At 37.9% G+C, this 21,642-nt stretch overlaps 1 protein-coding gene and 1 long non-coding RNA gene across 3 annotated transcripts in view; one reads left to right on the top strand and one right to left on the bottom strand.

Moving 5' to 3' along the window:
- The window catches only part of LOC127652635 (signal transducer and activator of transcription 5B-like), a 117,292-nt gene that overhangs the window by 24,912 nt on the left and 70,738 nt on the right, over nucleotides 1-21,642 (top strand). The window lies entirely within an intron of this gene.
- Nucleotides 14,780-17,990, bottom strand: LOC127652642 (uncharacterized). The gene is made up of 4 exons (XR_007971748.1): nucleotides 17,847-17,990; nucleotides 16,703-16,798; nucleotides 15,736-15,919; nucleotides 14,780-15,598 (listed from the first exon to the last, which is right to left on the bottom strand). It is a non-coding gene; the product is annotated as an uncharacterized LOC127652642 (long non-coding RNA).

Below are 21,642 nucleotides of genomic sequence, written 5' to 3'. Positions count from 1 at the left end.
AGTGAGATTTATTTCTAAACATGAGATTTAATATCTAAACATCAAAATGACTGTTATGAAAATGAAAACGTAATAAAATCTCACAAACCAATTCAGTGGTGTAATCTCCAGTCAGTTTTTACTTTCATTGTTTTGTAAAAGATGCAAGGAAATTGAATGGTGCAAGGAAAGGGTTTGATTGTAGTGGACACATAACTGAAAAGGCATATGTGACATTGGAAAAAGATATGTCTCCTATATGATAAAATATGTAATCTGATTGTGTCTTTCTGGCTGCAGTGGTTTGCTGGTGGGGTGGTGTAACCTTTTCTCTCTGAATCCCTGCTGAGATAACAGAAAATTTTTTTTTTTTTTTTTTTCAGTTCAGTGACTGGTGATTGTATGTATTGATGTTCTTTTGCAAAGCAATGCCTACCAGAGAACCTTATTTAAATTGAAGTGAAAATGATGACATCTCAAAGATGAGTCAATTTTGAACTAGCTCTTTCCGATCTGATTTGTGTATATGTGGCTGCATGTGTGTGAGTGCAAGTGTGCATATGTACAAGTGTGTATACAGTGTGTTACAGATTGATGAGACAATAGTGCACTCAAGCATTGAATGGGAAGCTCACTCTATGTGAGGTGAATAAAATGGAAAAGAAAGTGAAAAAAAGAAAGAGACGGATTGATTCGTAAAGACATATGTTCTCTTGATTGTGTTCTTCTTCAGGCAGCCTATTCGCTGTCGAGAAATATGTAATATAAGCCTGGATAGACTGAAATATGAATTTGTTCACCACAAAATGTTATCACAAAAAGCTCTATAACTCTAAAAGAAATCTGTTATATATATATAGATATATATATAGATATAGATATAGATATATAGATATAGATATAGATATATAGATATATATAGATTTTGCTGTTTCGGGAGGAAATTAGTGCTTTAATTCACCAAAGTGGTATTCAACTGATCACACAGTATAGTCAGGACATTACTGATGTAAAAAACAGCACCATCACTATTTGAAAAAAGTCATTTTGATCAAATCTAGACAGGCCCCATTTCCAGCAGCCATCACTCCAACACCTTATCCTTGAGTAATCATGCTAAATTGCTAATTTGGTACTAGAAAATCACTTGCCATTATATCAAACACAGCTGAAAGCTATTTGGTTCATTAAATACATGTTAACATTGTCTTTGTGTTAGTTTCGAGTTGTCACAGTATGCACTAGACTGGCATGTCTTAAGGTCAATATTAGGTAGAAATGGCAAAATAAAAGAAACTGCTTTCTCTAGAAACTCGTCAGTCAATCATTGTTTTGAGGAATGAAGTCTATACATTGCTTGAAATTGTAAAAAAATGAAGATTTCATGCAAAGGTAGACACTACATTCTTCAAAGACAAAAGAGAACTGTCTCTAACAAGGACAGAAAGAGATGTGGAAGGGCAGATGTACAACTAAACAAGAGGATAAGTACATCAGATTCTCTAGTTTGAGAAATAGACTAGAGACTGACAACTTCATTGAATTCTACCCGCTCAAAACCAGTTTCATGTACAATAGTAAAGAGAAGACTCAGGGGTGCAGGCCTTATTGGAAGAATTGCAAAGAAAAGATTAGAGTGGGCAAAGAAACAGACATTGGACAACAGATAATTGGAAAAGAGTGTTATGGATCTTAACCCCATTGAGCTTTTGTGGGATCAGCTAGACCGACAAGACAGCCACATCTATGGCAAGTGCTACAGGAAGTGAGGGGTGAAATGTCACCTGAGTATCTGGACAAACTGACAGCTAGAATGCCAAAGATCTGCAAAGCTGTCATTGCTGAATTTTTTTTTTCAAATTGTAATAGTAATTTTTCACGTTATTAATGTCCTGACTATACGTTGTGATCAGTTGAATGCCACATGGTGAATAAAAGTACCAATTTCTTTCTATAAGAGCAAAATCTGTACATTATTCTAAACTTTTGGCTGCCAATATATATATATTTGCCATGTGTGAATACGTTTTCTTTTATTATTATTATTATTATTATTATTATTATTATTATTATTATTATTATTATTATTTATGGTTAATTATGGTTAATAGTGAAACTGTTAGTTACATCCCTAACACTCACCCAGCAATGTGTGTCAGGTTTTGCCTATATTGGCTCATTATCTGCATGTGCTAAAAGGGCTGTGCAGTGTTTTAGCACCAGAACCTCAGCTGTCGCTCTCTCTCTTTTACTAGAGGCAGTGTGCATTAGTTGGCACATTTGCTTTTTGGTTATATAAGAAGATTAACACACTGCTTATTCCCTCTTATGTGGAAGGCACACACACACTTACCCACTTGCACAAATCACTCATGCACTCATTGGCACTGTTCCCTTGCCTCTTCTTTTAAAGTTCATTTCGGGTGAAAAGGGGAATAGGAAAAGAACCTTGGACACCATTAACAGCCAAACAGCTTTTTTACATGCACTCACTACAATATATTTTTTGATATTATGACATACTACAATAATTCATGATAGAGTAAATTAAATTTTATTAAATGTTTTTATTTAGTTATTTGTGTGTGTGTGTGTGTGTGTGTGTGTGTGTGTGTGTGTGTGTGTGTGTGTGTGTGTGTGTGTGTGTGTGTGTGTGTGTGTGTGTGTGCAGTGTTTCTATGTGTACAACAAATTTTGCCTAAATCTGACAAAACCTCCCTTTCAGGACATTCAGGAACATCCTCGTTTGGAAAAACATTTCATAAATACTAAATATTTATTAGTATTTTTTTATTTTTTTTATTTCAATTCTAAATTGCAAAAAGTATTCATTAAGGGTAATTATATTTTTATTTTAGAGTAATTATAATTAGTTTTATATAAAAACAGTAGAAGTCTGTTTAATGCTATTATTTTGATATCCAAGTCAATGTGTGTGAGTGTTTGAGTGTTTGAGTGTTTGAGTGTGTGAGTGTGTGAGTGTGTGAGTGTTTGAGTGTTTGAGTGTGTGAGTGTGTGTGTGAGTGTGTGTGTGTGTGTGTGTGTGTGTGAGTGAGTGTGTGAGTGTGTGAGTGTGTGAGTGAGTGAGTGTGTGAGTGTGTGAGTGTGTGAGTGTTTGAGTGTGTGTGTGTTTGAGTGTGTGAGTGTGTGAGTGTGTGAGTGTGTGAGTGAGTGAGTGAGTGAGTGAGTGAGTGAGTGAGAGTGAGTGAGTGAGTGAGTGTTTTCTACATTTTCTGTCGATGTTCCTGGACACGTAGTTTCCCAGTGTAAATTACTGGGAAGAGCAGCCTGGCCAGATGGTCTTGAAAGTGATAGAGTACCCTGACATCACCTCTGAGTAACCAGAACAAGGTGTGTGTGTTTGTGGTAAAAGGAATTTTAAGTGTTATGCAGCATCAATTAGCTCAAATGACAGGAAACAGTCAAATGTAGTTCATAAATCAAATTAAAATTCATGAGTTTGTGTTCCTGTTTAATTGTTGCATAGCCACATATTATGAACTGATTTCAGCTACACAATTAAAGCTAAAAAGTGCTTTAAAGTGTAGATTTTTTCCTGCAAACTTCCGCCACTAATATAGATCAGGGTTTCAATTTTTTTATTTTTTTTTTTTGGTGCCAAGCACCAACAAAAATGATGGTCCCCTCATAGAGGACCCTTTTTCTTAAAAAATGAAGAAATCTATATGTTGTCATCTATAAAACGAATTTACACTAATGAGTCAAAACATTGTGACCACCTGCCTAATATGCTGTTGTCCTCGTGTGCCGCCAAAACAGCACTGACCCGCCGAGACATGGACTCTCACTGAAGGTGTCTTGTGATATCTGGCTCCAAGACGTTAGCAGCAGATCCTTCCAAGTCCTGTAAGTTGCGAGGTGGAGCCACCGTGGATTGGACTTGTTGGTCCAGCACATCCCACAGATGCTCAATCGGATTGAGATCTGGGGACTTTGGGAATTTGCCATCAGGGAATACCATTGCCATAAAGGAGTGTACCTGGTCTGCAATGATGTTTAGGTAGTTGGCATGAAATTGACGTCCACATGAATGGCTGGACCCAGGGTTTCCCAGCAGAACATTGCCCAGAGTATGAACAGCTCACCGTCCAGACGCACTCCAAACTTTCCAAACAGATTAGGTGATGTAGATTGCAGAGTATTATAATACAAAAATGGAAAATAATGAAGTACCGTGTCGTCGTGAAATAAACTATCCATACCTGGTGTTCCGCTTGAGCAAAACTTGTCTGTCAGGGCATCTAAAAAGGAAAAACTGCACCGTTATATAATGTATTTAATGCATCCTTTAATCAAGTTCAAATAAATAGGAAGCGGGCTGTATAAATAAGCACAAACTCCGAAACTGGCATATAGTAGTCGCGAGAAAAATGCTTCTCAAGTAAATTTATATTGTTTTAAGGATTTTTAGATAATGTTAAATGTAAAAAAATACGAAAACACTTAATAACAATAGTTTTTTTTTTTGCAGTGAATTTTTTATTATTTAAACAAAGTATAAATCCAAGTAGTTTTTCTCCTTTAATTCAGTGAATGTCATTTATAGGTATTTTTAAAAGATGATTCTGTCCTCTTTATTGTTAGTAAGCATGTTTAATACAACCTTTTAAGTCGGGCACAAGCTGAATAGTTAGTTAAGATTTAATGATTAATCGTTGCAATAATCGTCTGAATAGTCGAATAATCGTTCTAATAATCATTAGATTAGTCGATTATAAAAATAATTGTTCGTTGCAGCCATACTTCCCACAGTGCATCCATCACTGCCATCACTTCCGAATGTAAAAGGCACACACATACACAGCCGTCCAAGTAATGTAACAGAAAACGGGACTCATTAAATAAGACAATATTCTTTCCCTACTCCAAGGTCCAGTTCCAACGCTCGCGTACCCATTGTAGGCGCTTTCAACGGCGGACGGGTCATAATGGGCAGCCCCATACACAGCAGGGTGTGATGCACTGTGTGTTTTGACACATTCCTCCCTTAACCATCATGAACATTTTCTGTGCCTTGTGCCACTGTAGATCTTCTGTCGGTTCAGACTAGACGGTATAGCCTGAACTGATTGTTCACTTACCATCTAATTTACCCAGACTTTACTATGTGGGTTTGTTAGGAGATGATCAATGCTATTCGCTTCACCTATGAGTGGTCATAATGTTTTGGCTCATCTGTGTATACTGTGTGAGGAAAGACGTAAGCAAGATATTATAAAGACTGACTTTTGTCTTTGAAAATGAAACTTGATTTTATATTTACATTTTACTAAAGCCACAAGATATTATCATAATAAAAAATATATATATATACAGGTGAAACTCAAAAAATTAGAATATCGTGCTAAAGTTCATTAATTTCAGTAATTCAACTTAAAAGGTGAAACTAATATATTATATAGACTCATTACAAGCAAAGTAAGATATGTCAAGCCTTTATTTGATATAATTTTGATGATTATGGCTTACAGCTTATGAAAACCCCAAATTCAGAATCTCAGAAAATTTGAATATTACATGAAATCAATTAAAAAAAAGGATTTTAAATACAGAAATGTCGGCCCTAATGAAATGTCGGTATAATCATGCATATGTACTCAGTACTTGGTTTGGGCCCCTTTTGCATTAATTACTGCCTCAATGCGGCGTGGCATGGATGCTATCAGCCTGTGGCACTGCTGAGGTGTTATGGAAGACCAAGATGCTTCAATAGCGGCCTTCAGCTCTTCTGCATTGTTTGGTCTCATGTCTCTCTTCTTTCTCTTGGCAATGCCCCATAGATTCTCTGTGGGGTTCAGGTCAGGCGAGTTTGCTGGCCAATCAAGCACAGTAATACCATGGTCATTGAACCAGGTTTTGGTACTTTTGGCAGTGTGGGCAGGTGCCAAGTCCTGCTGGAAAATGAAGTCAGCATCTCCATAAAGCTTGTCTGCTGAAGGAAGCATGAAGTGCTCTAAAATGTCCCGGTAGACGGCTGCGTTGACTCTGGACTTAATAAAGCACAGTGGACCAACACCAGCCGATGGCATGGCTCCCCAAACCAACACAGACTGTGGAAACTTCACACTGGACTTCAAGCATCTTGGATTGTGTGCCTCTCCATTCTTCCTCCAGACTCTGGGACCTTGGTTTCCAAATGAGATGCAAAATTTGCTCTCATCAGAAAAGAGGACTTCAGACCACTGAGCAACAGACCAGTTCTTTTTTTCTTTAGCCCAGGTAAGACGTTTGACATTTGAAGCCCATGTCCAGGACCCGTCTGTGTGTGGTGGCTCTTGATGCATTAACTCCAGCCTCAGTCCACTCCTTATGAAGCTCCCCCACACGTTTGAATGGCCTTTTCCTGACAATCCTCTCCAGGCTACGGTCATCCCTGCTGCTTGTGCACCTTTTTCTTCCACACTTTTCCCTTCCACTTAACTTTCTATTAATGTGCTTTGATACAGCACTTTGAGAACATCCAACTTCTTTTGCAATTACCTTTTGAGGCTTTCCCTCCTTGTGGAGGGTGTCAATGATGGTTTTCTGCACAACTGTCAGGTCAGCAGTCTTCCCCATGATTGTGAATTCAACTGAACCAGACTGAGAGACCATTTAAAGGCTCAGGAACCCTTTGCAGGTGTTTTGGATTAATTAGCTGATTAGAGTGTGACACTTTGAACCTACAATACTGAACCTTTTCACAATATTCTAATTTTCTGAGATTCTGAATTTGGGGTTTCCATAAGCTGTAAGCCATAATCATCAAAATTATATCAAATAAAGGCTTGAAATATCTTACTTTGCTTGTAATGTAACTAATATATTAGTTTCACCTTTTAAGTTGAGTTACTGAAATTAATGAACTTTTGCACGATATTCTAATTTTTCGAGTTTCACCTGTGTGTGTGTGTGTGTGTGTGTGTGTATATATATGTGTGTGTGTGTGTGTGTGTGTGTGTGTATATATATAATTATTTCATTATTATTACACTTTTTTTGTTCTCTGAAATTTTCCCCTAGCACCCCTTGGCGGCTTACCTGAACCCCAGTTTAAAACAAATCCTCATTTAGGCCAACGCCTCTCTCCAAGACCCTGCTTTGAGGGTGCTTTCACACTAGCACTTTTAGTGCACACCCGAGATCAAATGACATCAATGTTAGGTTTGTTTGGATAATGTGAACGCTGTTTTCCAAACTCGAGTGCACACCTGCAAACCGCACTCGAGTCCGCTTGAAATGGTGGTCTGGGGAGCGGTTCATGTGAACTTCAGTACTGATTGCTGCTGATATGAACGCCATCACCTACAAACATACTACTTTCTCTGGATTTCTCGAGGATCTATACTACACGACCACTACACACACAAGCCTACAAACACACCATCCTTCTCCACGCTGCATCAGATTATTATCTCCGCACTTGGATCTTTTGTCTCATCCTTTCTGACAGTTATCTAATTACAGTAATAAAACATCTGCCGCTTGTACTCACGTTGATGACGTAATTGGAGACATAAAACGGCCCATGGTTCGGACCCAAATAACATGATTTGTACAGAGACCAGGGAGAGGGGGGAGACATTTATTTAGTTTCTGGCCAAGCATTCGAACCAAGTGTAAAAGCTCCCTAATCCTTTTATTAATGCTCTGAAAGCATTAATACGATTTCTTAAATGTTTGAATGCTGTCATTCGATTACATTTTTTAATCGTTATTAATTGCTTAATTTTTTTGTAGTCAATCGTGATACATTTTTTATTTTTTTTTCTATCAAAATGTATTTATTTCCATCTTAGAAAAGAAAAGAAAACAACATGTAACAATATATCGCTTTATTAACATTTTCCAAACATTGACTTCCACAGTATAAATATAGAAGTAGCATTAAACGTTTCGCAAAGTCTAAATTGGAGGTTAACTAATGGGCATTAAATCTCTTAAACTCTCATCCTCCACAATAATAATCTGCTGGTAGTCTGTGGCTATCCACTTTCCTACATCTTGAATCGTGAAGCTGCGTTCATGATTCGTGTCAGGGCGTCAATGCCAGCATCATGCGCCACTTTGAACTCCACATGAAAAGCGCTTGCAGACAGAACTATCACCACAACACAGAATGAGACATTTAAGACATGATGTGCTTCTGTGGTAATTAAAATGCACCATACATAGGCTAACAATATATGATTTCAGTCCCATCTGGGCTTGTTTTGAACAAAAGATAGCGGTAAGAGGTCCTTTCTCTATCATTTGATCACTAACACGGAAAAACTGTTGTGTGTTTTGCAGTGTGCGTCAGTGTAATGACTCCGAGCAGACACATTACAAAGGTTCTGCCCTTCCTACAAGTGTTTATGCTGGTTTATGCTGTATTAACAATAAATGTGTAATGCCGAGTTTGCACTACACTATTTTAAGCCTGATTTTCGCTCGCTGACAGTTTTGTGGAGATCGCAGGCAAAAGCCTGAAATCATAGGCAAATCAGAGCTCGCTCCCGTGAGCAACGATCGCAATGTATGATTATCAAAGACGCGACCTGAGAGAAAATCGCTGATGCGTCGCTGAAGTCAGCAAGATATTGTTATATTGTTGAGATATTGTTGAATGTTAAATATCTGGACCTATCTGCGATTCCAAATCGTGCAATGTGAAATGTGTTTTGACTGAACACAACTGCAGCGTTGACCTACAGCCAACGAGAGAGCAAGAAAAGGGGCACGGGAAGTTTCAGTTGGAGGAGTCCTGATGTACCTGCAGCAGAACATCAACTAGCATGTCTGCGGTATCAAGAAAGTCTAATTTGACCGAACAAATGGAGGAAAAATTTGTGGAACATTGGCAGGAGCCCCAATGCCTTTTTGATGTTTGAAATGACAAGACAGACAGTTGTGTAATATGAATGGTTAAACTTTTTAAATGGACCACATGCCCAAGTGCATGACCTCAATGTTGTTTTACTGTAAATAATTCAGTGTTCCATAACAATAAGAGTCTGTTGCAGTGGAAAAATGTCAGTACACACTACAGACACTACTGTTCAAATGAAGTGTAAATGTTGTTTTTCATGCCTCTCTCTGTTTAACACATTTTCTTTTTTCTATAGCCCATCTGTGCCTAACATCTGTATAGATCAGTAAGCAACATTGCTATTTTCCCTCTCAAAGGGGCTTTTTTCATTTCAGTGTTCAGTGTCATGTGAAAATAGGAATCTACCCTATTGCGCAAGTTGTTTCGAGAATGCTTCAAGGGCCAGATTTTTCACATTGATTTGTGAGGAACACATTACTATACAGATTTTTTTATACCGTAGGTCAGTCATATTTGTAGAAACTGTAAGTTTTTGTAATTGGTTATGGTTAGGGCATAGGGGTTTGTACAGATTCCTAGCCCTAGAAATGAGCATTAGTAATATGAGTTCATTTTGATTTGAATGGGAGAACCAGCAAGATCAGAAGAACTTTACCTCTAGGGCTGTGTTGATACAATCAAATATCGATATATCGCAATTTTTTTTCTCATGATATTGTATCTATACTTTAGATCCAAGTATTGATATTTATCTATTTGTTTATTCATATAATGTAAACACACAACAAAGTTGGCACACTGTTACTTCTAAATCTTTTTAATGAGCTACATGCTCTTCATCGCACATCAGTATATAACTGAAATATACCCAAATGAATTGGAATTGATTGGTAATCTAATCAAATTATAATATCGTGATGTATTGCAATATATAAAATCGTGACATGTATATTGCAATATGTATCATACCTTGAGGTATGAGGCGATATCAGGGCTCGACAGTAAGGACCGCCCGATGGCCCGGGGCCAGTGTGAGAGAGCTTTGGGCCAGTTGCTAAATTTTTAACAATAGTGCAAGCAAACAACAAGCGAAAGAGCACAACATTTCCACCGAGAACCAAATCTTCTAACCGACGATTGAGCGTGATTCTATTTAGCTCGCAAAGATGCTCGAGCACATAATATACTGTGCACGTCAAGGCACAGTCGCGTCCATGCACAAGAACGTGCAGACACAGAGTGCACTCTCCTAGCACTGTCCTCGCTCTTTCAAGTGTCTTAGCAGCAGCTATTACCAATGTGTAGAAAATAGAAGGAAAAAAAACCCACTTAATGAATTTCATAACAGGATTGCACGTCTTACGCAACGTTTTAAGCAGACTTTGCAGTCTGCGTAGGGGACCAAGTCCCTTGGGGGGCACAATCTTACCCTAGGAGGGCACCAGAAAATCCACCGACTGCCCTTACTCACACGTTATATGTTATTCAAGGACCCGAAAGCAGTTCCGGAACACAGATGATCACTTCACGCTCATATCACTGATTTTAAGTATCCCTGCACATTCCGTGTTCACAGTATGCAAAATCACCACGTTTTTGGTTTATACATGTTGGTGAAAAGCAATAATCCACACATTGGAACACAAAAAATCTAAAGTTTCATTCTATTGGACTGAAAAAACATGTCTCTCCATGCATAATGTCTCATCATCATCATCTCTCCATGCAGCGTAGTCTGTTTAACATGCATGCGCTCTTGTAAAGGGACAGAGCGCTAGTTTTATTCCCACTGTAAAAAAGAAGATTGTGATTAAGTGCGAATGAAACGTAATGAACTTTTGTTAAACCCCAATTATACACATGTCAGGAAATCACGAGCTACTCAATATCCAAATGTAAGTATACATTTAATTAGATAATGTTTCAAAACATAACATTAATTCGACATGATAATGGCATTTGATATGAAAAGAAGCAAGATCACTATGGCTATTAGGATATTATTATCAGAGCTGTTCAGCTGTAGGGTGAAGATGAATATTCAAAACAGTCTACCTCATATCATCCTCATGAAACTCCTGTTACATTTCTCATTTCTGGACCATACAGGTATTTTAGTTTTTGTGCTTTGTGCATCAGGCTGTGTTGGTCTTTGTGTTATTTACACATTATTAATTCACAGATTAGGCCTAATATCCCCCTAATGTATATTACACTTCACAACCGATTTGAAGTCTCTTCTCAGGGATGCATATGTTTATTACATTCAGTCAATAATCACATTTTTAATTCTTTGAATCTTTGATCCTGTGCGTGAATACACCACACATGGCCAAAAGTTGCATTACAGCATGACTAAACGGGTGACCGAAAACCCGTCATCTGCACAACAGAACTCTTTGCTTAAACACAAGTGTAAATGGCAGGAAGGCTGAGGTTAAAATGATGAATTTATGAATTGATATCTGTAAAGTGCTTATATGGGATTACATAAGGCATAAATCATATCTTGCAAATTATAAATATGATTCAGTTTGGGGGGTCTTAAAACCTAAATATATGTAAAGAAATGATTATCTTCGGACACATTTTTAAAGCCATGATGGTAAAACAGCCATTTATAATTTTTGTGTTGGGGCCAGTGAAAATTTTGGCAGGGCCAGTAAAAATCTGAAGCATTGGCCCTACTGGGCCAGTTGAAAAAATTCTTAGCATTTAGCCCTGCATACCCTGCCCTAATCACCTCCAAGACTTGTTAGCAGACCACAAATAATGTTCCCTAACGAAAGTTATATCAAGATATAATCTAAGTTTAGCACATGAAAAAGTTGAATTTTTTATTTATTTTTAATCTGTCAGGAGCTTATTGGGAAATAAATTGCAGGATCATTTACATAAGATCTATTGCCCAAAGGAAATTGGGCAATTTTTGTACTTGTTTGGCCAAGCTGTGCTGTTGCCCAGTTTCCCTCTGCTGCTCTTATTCTGATTACACAGCAACCAGATGACAGGAACATGAGTGTGTTCAGTTTAGGCTCGCGCCCTTCAGCACGGACATGAGGTGTGCCCTTTGACCAAGTGAAACACTTGTGTTATGCGTATTACATACTGTAACCAGAGATCAATTTCTAAAAGATTTGATTTAAACTGTCTGGTTTAAGTTCTTCTAAAGCAGGGGTGGGCAACTATTTTTGGGATATTTGGGGACACATCGGGATTTAAGTAGTGCATGGGGTACACACTGTATTCCTTTTGAGATACAATGTTCTGCATTGATTTGGTTTTTGTATTTTTTTAAGCCCAGAAATAGTTGTGTACTCAATTTTCTGAAGTGTATCTGTGACTTGTGGGACTATTCTGCAATTGCCTAAAATATTGTATTGCTCAACAAAGATAAATACTTTTCTATCAGGCATTAAAAAACTGAATAAAGGCTCAGCTTATAAATGTATTTTACCATCTCTACTTCCCTGTTAATTTATTATTCAATTTAACAAACTCTACATCAGGGGTCTGTTTTAATATAAGAAAAAATTAAATTTATAGAACTTTGAATGTTTGTCGCAAAGTGCCCGAGTTTACTTATATTTTTCTAAAACATCCGTTTACATGCTAAAAGGGTCATGATGCGGGTCTCCTGGATGGTTTGACTTTCAGCACACAACTGAATAACACAGGCTGCATGACTATGATAAATGATTACTGCAAGAGTTAGATTAACATACAGGTGCGAAGGGACTTCAATATTTCTAAATTGCACAAATACAAAATACATTTACATATTCGTCTCTGGCTTGCTTTTGCTCGCATGTCAATGATTACCCCTCCTTGTGTATAAGTAGATATCTGTATGATGCAGATATCTACTTATACTTACTTATATTTAATTTAATCACTGAGAATATTTACCTGCAAAGTAGCACCAAACATCACAAGCAGCCTCAAGAATGGACACAGAGTAGCCGTATAACATTTTTCCTTGAGCAGAATATTGCGCTACAGATCGCTAATTTTGACTCAATGCAAGTTAACTGAAATATCAAATGGAAAAAAAAAAAACGCTTTTACCATAAATGAGCCATGGGCCACATTAAACCATGTGGAGGGCCTGATCTTTAAACAGTTGACATTGACAGTTGACATTGCCCATGTCTGTTCTAAAGACTTACTGCAGGTACAGAGAGCTTTTAAGGGTGATTGTTGTTCAATTATAAAAATATGTATATCAGCTTAATATGCAGAGACAACTAAGTAAGCCAATCTTATAATCAAGTATATTAATGATAAATGTCTTTGAAACAAAAAGCACACTGAATTGCACTAATTGAAAAATAAAAGCATTGCATTAACAGTGCTTGCATTTTTGGCAATTTCATATGGTTGTATATTTAAGCTGTGAATATTTCAATTGATTAAAAATGCAATAATATATCATGTTTTTTACAAATGTATTCTTTATTATTTAAAAGTTAATATTCAGTGCATTACAGTAGTGCCCAAGTACAATCTTCATTTGCTGCTAGTAGGATTCACCACTAGGTGATGCAGTCAGGTTTTGATGAAGACCAAAAGCAACAGGAAGAGTTCCTCACCAAATAAACCTTCATCACGATCTATGTGTCATCACATTCGGCTCTGATTATAGAGTTATCGAAGTTCCATCTTCCAAGTTACAATCCTCTTTTATCCTTTCCTTGACCATGTGACCAGAACCGGATCTGATGCATTTAAACTGACCAGTCAGCATACCACACTGTAACCCCCACTTTACACTACCAGAGTTGTGAACATTTGCAGACGTCCAATAACCAAACACCACAGCCATTGGGCTGATACAGTAGATCACTATCAGCACCATCTGAATGATTTGGAATGCAAAATGTCTCTTTACCTATAGAGAAAATGGTTATTGTAAAGTAGAAATGTATTCCATATGTTAATTTTAGTGTTTTTGCTTTAAAGCAACTGTTTCTTGCTTTGATTAAAGCAATATTTTCAGCCAAGAGTTTAATTACTCAAAAATACCTGGTTTTATCATGTGAAAAGCAGAGTTATATCCTCCTGGGTTGAATGCAATGATTGGGGAAGAATTCACTTGTGAATGACAAGACAAATGGCAGTCTGAGTTTGAATGTGTTGTATGGGCTGAAATATGTGCCACCAGAAACTGAATTTGAACCATTTATATTTGAATTTGAATGGCTAAACTTGAATAATTGCATTGAAAAACTGAATTTGAATCACATAATTTGAAATTGTATTGTTTAATTAAAATTGAATTTATTCAAAAACTGAATCTGAATTGTATCATTTGAAATTGAATTTATTCGTTTGGAACTGAAGTCCAATAAAATTTGATCCTCACTGAAAATTAAACTCTCTATATATCTTCACATTCACTTCTCACAATTCAGATTCAGTTCTCAAATTCAATTTCAAGTTACTGAGACAGACATCCGGGTAGTTGGAGGATGAAGGAAGAGCAATCGAGCGCAGATCGATAGATAGCGTTCATAGGTTGGTTTCACGTGACGTCACGCTGCTGCATCGCGAGAGCGCGCAATTCAGATGGAGGGCAGGAAGTGAAATAGCTGAGGATCTGCCGTCTGGCAAAATGCCAATGTTTTGTGTAGTTTACGGCTGCTCCAATCGTTCTAATCGAGAAAAGGGAAAGGGTTTTTATAGAGTACCGAAGATTGTCACTCATAAAGGTGAGAAATGTAAAAAGCTCACAGAACAACGCCGTAAAAAGTTGATTTTTAACGTACGTCTGCGGTCGGGAGGAGCAGAGTCTGTTAATGCCCGTGTCTGCAGCGACCACTTCGTCGGAGGTATGTTAGCTAGCCAACGTGTTTTTTGTGTCTGTGTTTATATAGCATTAGGTTGTCATTAAATGCTCATTTACTTAGTAATGCTTATTAAGTTACCGGTAGTCTAATATAGACTTGATTGGGGCTTTTAGGTTGCCCTAGCGCTTGTCTAATCTTTCGGAGTCTATTGTCCCATTGGAGTAAGGAGGAGGGAGAGGGATAATAATCAGTCAGTCCAGTACCTGAGCCCTCACACATGTAGTGTCCAATACCTGATCCCTGCTTCTTGGCTCTGATGATGATAAGTAAGAGGACATGGAGTAGTAGTACCTGAGCCCCGACACATATCAGTCTGTTAATATGTTTTCAACAAGTGTAATACTTTTATCCACTAGTCCAATTGTACTGGCTATATGTATTATATGTAATGAAATGGATTCTAATCTGTTATTGCACACCATGTTCTTGTTATTATAACAATTGTTGAAAAATCTAATCTTGTAAATAAACCACCATGTATAATTCTGTCTTCTCAATGGCATTTAATCTTTTCATTTAAATTATACAACAGCCAGAACTCACAAAGACCACACTCATAACAATAGTCAAAATGTAATCTTGTCTCATACAACCGTATTGATATAACAGCAATATCACACAGCCCACTTTCAAGAGTGCCTGGATCCTTTCATTACATTACACATGTGAGTTTGTAACTTGCTGTCCCAGTATTTCTGGAAGTATGCCGTTTCTAAAAAAGCCTAACATCATCCTAAAGTTCAAGATCGGGCAAAATCCTTTCAACAAAAATGTCATTGTGGTTCCACACAACAAAATCACAGTACTCAGCGTCTACAATGTGAAGCTGTCCCTGAACTTGGTAGTAGTAGTCATGAGTCCGGTCCAGCATGACATTATCCCCATCATTGATGAGGCAGAAGCCCTTTTCCCCAGCACACAAGCGCAGATTGGCTTCATCTTGGTGAGAGTGTGGACACTAAAATCACAGAGAGAAGGACACGTGAACAATAGATTAACAAATATATTTTCTGCCTTTTTGCTCAGTTTAGGACTTGAGACACGACTCAGTCTCGAGATTTAGGGACTTTACTACAACAGAGACTGTAATGTTACCTTAATCTTGCAGATGCCAGTTCTGTGACAGTCACAAGCAACAATCCCATCAGGGGAGGACCCCATGTATGGCCACTTGGGGTTCAGTCAGAGACCACTGTCCATACAGGAGAAGCCTGCATGCTCCCGACCCATCAGCTTCTCATAGACTCCTCTGGCTTGTGCTTCATGTTTGCATCCATAACTGTACACAGTACACATGCAAAACATGAAAAGGAAATGATTACTTAGTATTGGATGTGTAGAGCCAGTTCAGTGATTTAAATGCCATTTCCCTAACGCCTATACTTAGTTCTACTCCTGCATAACCATAGTCTTATAACCCTATAACTAACGTGCACCAAAGCAATGTGTTACTATACATTTCATTTAATATTCCACCAGTAAGATACATTTACTTAATAGACAAGCTTCTTTTTATCCAAATTATACCCTCTGTTGTCAGTGTTTCTTTTCTGGACATACACACTGTTTACACGAGGCCTTACCTCTGCCTTACCCTAATTCAAACCCTAAATACCTTGTAGCGGCTGTGGTGAACCTATATGCTTCTGGGTAGCATATGGCCTTGATCAAGCTCTTGGATGGTTGCTGGGGTTGGTCTTAATAGCTTGTTTCAGCTTGGAAGCAGTTATGCGTCCAGCTCTTTGCCTAAACCAAATCCTGCTTGCACTCTGACTTCGAGTTGCCCTCTCTACAGCCTGGACCTGGGACATGATGAGCTCTTCTAGCTGGAATACCTGGCATAGCTCTCCAAGCTCTTTGGGGGGTAGCTGCAGAGTCTCTGGTGTTCTGTATTCAAGAACAGTTTTAGGAAGCATACTAGATTTGGGGATGAATTCTTTGTAGTAAGGCTCCCTAGCCATCAGTGCTGCACTCCTTGGACAGTTTTTGCTTAAAGTCTCAAAAAACTAGCATATGTTTCTGACCCTCTCTTCACTCTTGGGCATGAAATTGATTTCCCAACCTGGTTTTCAGTTGTCCTGCCATCAATAGAACGGTCAAGCTTTTTTTTTTTGGCTTTAGCAGAGAAGTCGATCAGAGCTACTGGAGCAGCAGGAATCTGAAAATAAGTTAACACAAAGAAGATCATTAAGTCCACATTTCTGTGGTCCATAACATATCTATATGCAGTATAAATCTGGCGTATATCCTATGGCTGTGAGCAAAACAGGTAAGGCTATCATCACAGGATTGAGATGCCAAACTGTGTTTATGTGGGTCTTTGCTGTCTTAGCTTCTCTTTGTCCAACAGGGAAATTGTGACTGACCACATTGTCACAAGCTACACATGTTAAGGCAGAATATAGAATAGAAATAATTTAATAAAACCCCAACATTAGGTATGATGGAATATAATGAAAATCCCCTAAAAGAAGATGAAATGTAGGCTAGATGAAGACAAGCAATCTGCCTGATTAAGTAACCAAAGGGGCACAATATAAACATTAATTTAACATCATAATTTAGCCTACAGTTACAGTGTCCAAAAAATACAGTGTCACCTTACCTTTTTTACATGTGATGTCATCAGCCACTTGCACTGCTCTGTTGTGCAGGAAGCTGTATCGCTTTCTTTCGAAGTGTAAATGTGCTATTTTTGTGTTCTAGTCAAACGGAATTAACTAACTTATGCATTCAATTCAAATGAATAGGGCTAGTGCTATGGTGTAATTGCCCTGAAGTTTATGGCCTTACATTATGCTAGCACCTGCCAAACACAGCGACACATAACTTACACGCTTACTACTCTCTCTCTCTCTCTCTCTCCCTCTCAGTAACGTTACTCTGACAATGACAACCACGAGGAGAAGTTATCGGGGAAAAAAAATCACACTGAAGACATGACCAGTCTACTTGGCGGCGGCTAACACTAGCTACGTTTGCAACAACATTTTCACCGGAGGAAGAGGCAAACGCTTAGAAATAATAAACACCAGGCAAAAATGTTGTTACAAGAGCTAGTAGGCTACCATAAAAACGTGGGATTATAGCTACTGTTTGCAACGTCGGGAGAAAGATTTAATTTCCCCTGTTTCTACAAAATAGCTATAACATTAACAACAGTTAAACAAAAGATCGTTAGATCGTAAAAAAAAAAAATTCATTACCGTATTTGTCCCAGCCGAATCCATGGTGGTGGTGGTCACGCAAGTCAGGCAAGCACTTCTTCTTTGTTTCATGGCGGGTAACGTACTGTGCTCCAAAACATTGGTGCTGATTGGCCCAAGAGGAGTCCTGTGCGCCAATGAACGCTATCCTCCAACTACCCGGATGTCTGTCTCAGTAACTTGAAATTGAATTTGAGAACTGAATCTGAATTGTGAGAAGTGAATGTGAAGATATATAGAGAGTTTAATTTTCAGTGAGGATCAAATTTTATTGGACTTCAGTTCCAAACGAATAAATTCAATTTCAAATGATACAATTCAGATTCAGTTTTTGAATAAATTCAATTTTAATTAAACAATACAATTTCAAATGATGTGATTCAAATTCAGTTTTTCAATGCAATTATTCAAGTTTAGCCATTCAAATTCAAATATAAATGGTTCAAATTCAGTTTCTGGTGGCACATATTTCAGCCCATAGTGTTGGTCCTTGTCTGATTTAAATGCAAAACAGTCTTTTGAGACTTGAGTTGTGTAAATTAACCATTAGCAGCTCCTAATTTTTCCTCATAAACCAGGAACACTGTGCCCTGACAATTGACACACAGATAGTAAAGGGGTGTTTCAAACTGAAGAAACTATTTAAAATGACTTTTATTATTGACAAGTTAGTTTAATTTATTTATCAATACTGGCAATTGTCCAAGATCTCTCCCTGTCGCGCTTGGTCTTCATCAACACCAGATTGCACCACCTAGTGGTGAAGAATAGTAGCAGCAAGTGAAGATTGTGTATCGGCACTCTACTACTTTTCCTGCAATGCCAGGATGTACAATGTTGAATTTCCCCCCCAAAATATGTACCACTGAAATTTAAGAGACGAATTTGCAAAGCGAACTATAATGGACAGAATATTACCTGTAGAATAATAAAAATGAAAAAGAAAAATAAAATCTTTTAACTAAACTAAACTAAATCAGCTTGCTTTTTTCAATGATATTTGTCATTAATATACTTCCATAAAAGAATAAGCACTGTGACTTTGTGGACCTGTTGACATTGTTCTGTTTGTTTAAGCATCCCAAAGTGGTCTCATATACTTCGTAGCATTCCCATTTGTCTCAATGGCAGTTACTAAGGTGCATACAGCTCCGAAAGTACACAGCCATCTTAGCTTCGTAGTTTTAACTTTAACTCAGGGATTTGGTAATGGGTTCTTGGTGGTTAAGTCTAGTGACTTTCATAAATATGGTCATAAAAATGGTCTCCCTGTCGCACTAATGGATTCCTTAAAATTATAGAATCAGCCTGTGGATTACCAAAATCACAGCCCACAAACAATGGAAGATGACTAAGCAGATGCCATTGAATTTGATGTGTGGTCGTAAAGTGTCAGCAGTTGTGGCGTTACAATTTCTGTGTCACCCATGTAACTTATAGCTTTGACCTTCTCAGTGTCAGTGTAATTTGAAGAATGTATAAGAATATTCACAGCCCACAGGAGAAAGGGAGTTGTCTGGATAGAAAAGGGTTTCAATGGGTGATATGCGTAGCTGATGTTTGTGGCTTCCAGCATTTTATGTTTTATATTTTCAGGAGACAGCACACATAAAACATTGTGTTGTCTAACTGGAAGGAAAATATTGAGTTTAAATTGTATAATATGCCAAGGCTAACTGTGGAAATAATGTGCAAAATGGATCATTCTCAGGAATAATTTTTCATTTTTCATAGTTTCATCACAACTCCTGGCACAACGATATTGTTTGTTTAAAATTTGCTGCAACTAATCTAATAGAATGATTAATGCATTGGCCAATTGCTCGTCAGAGGGAAAGTTTTAAACTTACTAAACTATATAATATATATTTTGGATTATTATATTGTGTTAATGTCAATTTTCAGTTTATCTACATAGATCAATACGATTTTCTAACGGCTACAAATATTGACAGCTGAAGATTGTCAATAAATCTGAGAGATGAAAGAGATAGGAGGCTAACGTAACAGCATCTTACTTTTAACCACTTTAATCAGTTAAGTAAGACCTGATGGACAAGCATAGTCTTAAAGCTGCAGTGTGTAATTTCTGCTCCACTAGTGGCCCATAATATAATTGTAATATGTGTGTTTGCATGCCCGAAGAGACCCGGCACAACAACATTTGCTCAACCAGTGCTGTGAGTTGGGATGGGAATTCATGGACTACCTTTCTAAATTTGGTAAAAGGGGGGGATTGTTTGAACATGCTTTTAAACGGTCATTATTTTTGCAATTCTGTTTGATGCTGTTAGTGGCGGAGACACTTTTTGGCACAATCAGATTCAACTTTACATTAGATCATATTCCTTATGATAAAAGATTGCTCCATTAATTCCAATTTAATTGTTGAAACCTGCACTTGCTGCAATTTGTGGATCCTAACTATTATAGGTCAGTGCTGTTGCATTCTGTCTGATCTAGAATCAGAATCAGAATGAGCTTTATTGACAAATGTTCTCACGTACACAAGGAATTTGTTTGGGGTGATAGGAGAAAGAAGTGCACACAGAACATTACTGTGAGACACAGAATATAAAACAAGGCAAGAGTATAAATAGACATACAAATAATAGGACATAAAATAGAAGGGAGTATGTACATGTGCAAGTGGTTATGTACATTTATTGAATGAAAAATGTGAATTACATTTTTTTTTTTAATATGAGATATTGTGACAGGGCGGAGGGCAGGGCCGGGTCAGGATTTTACTCACCCGGTCCCTTATCAGGCTAATTAAGCCTTGGATAGGGATAAAGGCCGACTGCGGATGGTGGTGCGAGAGAGAGCGAGATCGTTTACGGGCAGCTGACCATCGTGTGTTGATGTTTGTGTCTTTTGGTTTCAGTTTTACATTAAAATATTATTTATATTGTCAAGCCGGTTCTCTCCTCCTCCTTTCCATTGAACCCCTTTACAGATATGTATTTGCATTATTGCACTATGGGAGTCCTGAAGCAGTTTAATTGTTCATGTGGTAAATGGCCTGAGGGTAAAAACTGTTATTGTGCCTGAATGTCCTGGCATTCAGTGCTCTGTAGCGCCGGCCAGAGGTCAACAGTTCAAAGAGGGAGTGGGCAGGTTTTGTGGGGTCCAGAGCGATTCTACCTGCACTCTATAGATGGGGTCTTAGAGGTGGGCAAAGAGGCACCAATTATCCTCTCAGCAGCCTTGACTGTCCATTGTAGTTTCCTTCTGTCTGATTTGGTGACTGAAACAAACCAGACCATTATAGATGTACACAGGACAGACTCAATGATGGCCAAGGAGAACTGTGTCAGCAGCTCCTGTGACAGGTTACTCAGCTGGCGAAGGAAGTACAACCTCTGCTGAGCCTTCTTCACTCACTTCATCATTTACAGGGTGACAGATCTACCATTAGATCATGGGTCTCAGTCTGGCTGGATTAAAGTGCGGCTGGAATTTGATGATTTAGCATATGGTGGCAGGCAGTCCCTTCTGCTATGTTTCAGTCAGTTTAATTCTGCTGTAGAGTGTCAATCTATACTGCAGCCTGTTTTGAGATTAAGGAGTGAGAGGGGATAAAAACCCAAACCTACTAAATGCAGATTTTACATTAGAATATTGACGTTTCTTATAAATTAGATCCCATGTAAGTCATGTCATTCCAAACCTGTATGACTTTCTTTCTTCTGTTGGATAAATGGAGAGAAATTTTGAAGAGCATTGTCATTGCTCTTTTTCCTAATGAAAGAACACGAAGCCCTTTCAGTTTGCATGTGTTTGAAGACAGCTT

The sequence above is a fragment of the Xyrauchen texanus genome, chromosome 12, assembly GCF_025860055.1.
Source record: "Xyrauchen texanus isolate HMW12.3.18 chromosome 12, RBS_HiC_50CHRs, whole genome shotgun sequence".
NCBI lineage: Eukaryota > Metazoa > Chordata > Actinopteri > Cypriniformes > Catostomidae > Xyrauchen > Xyrauchen texanus.
This window is presented reverse-complemented; position numbering and strand designations above follow the sequence as displayed.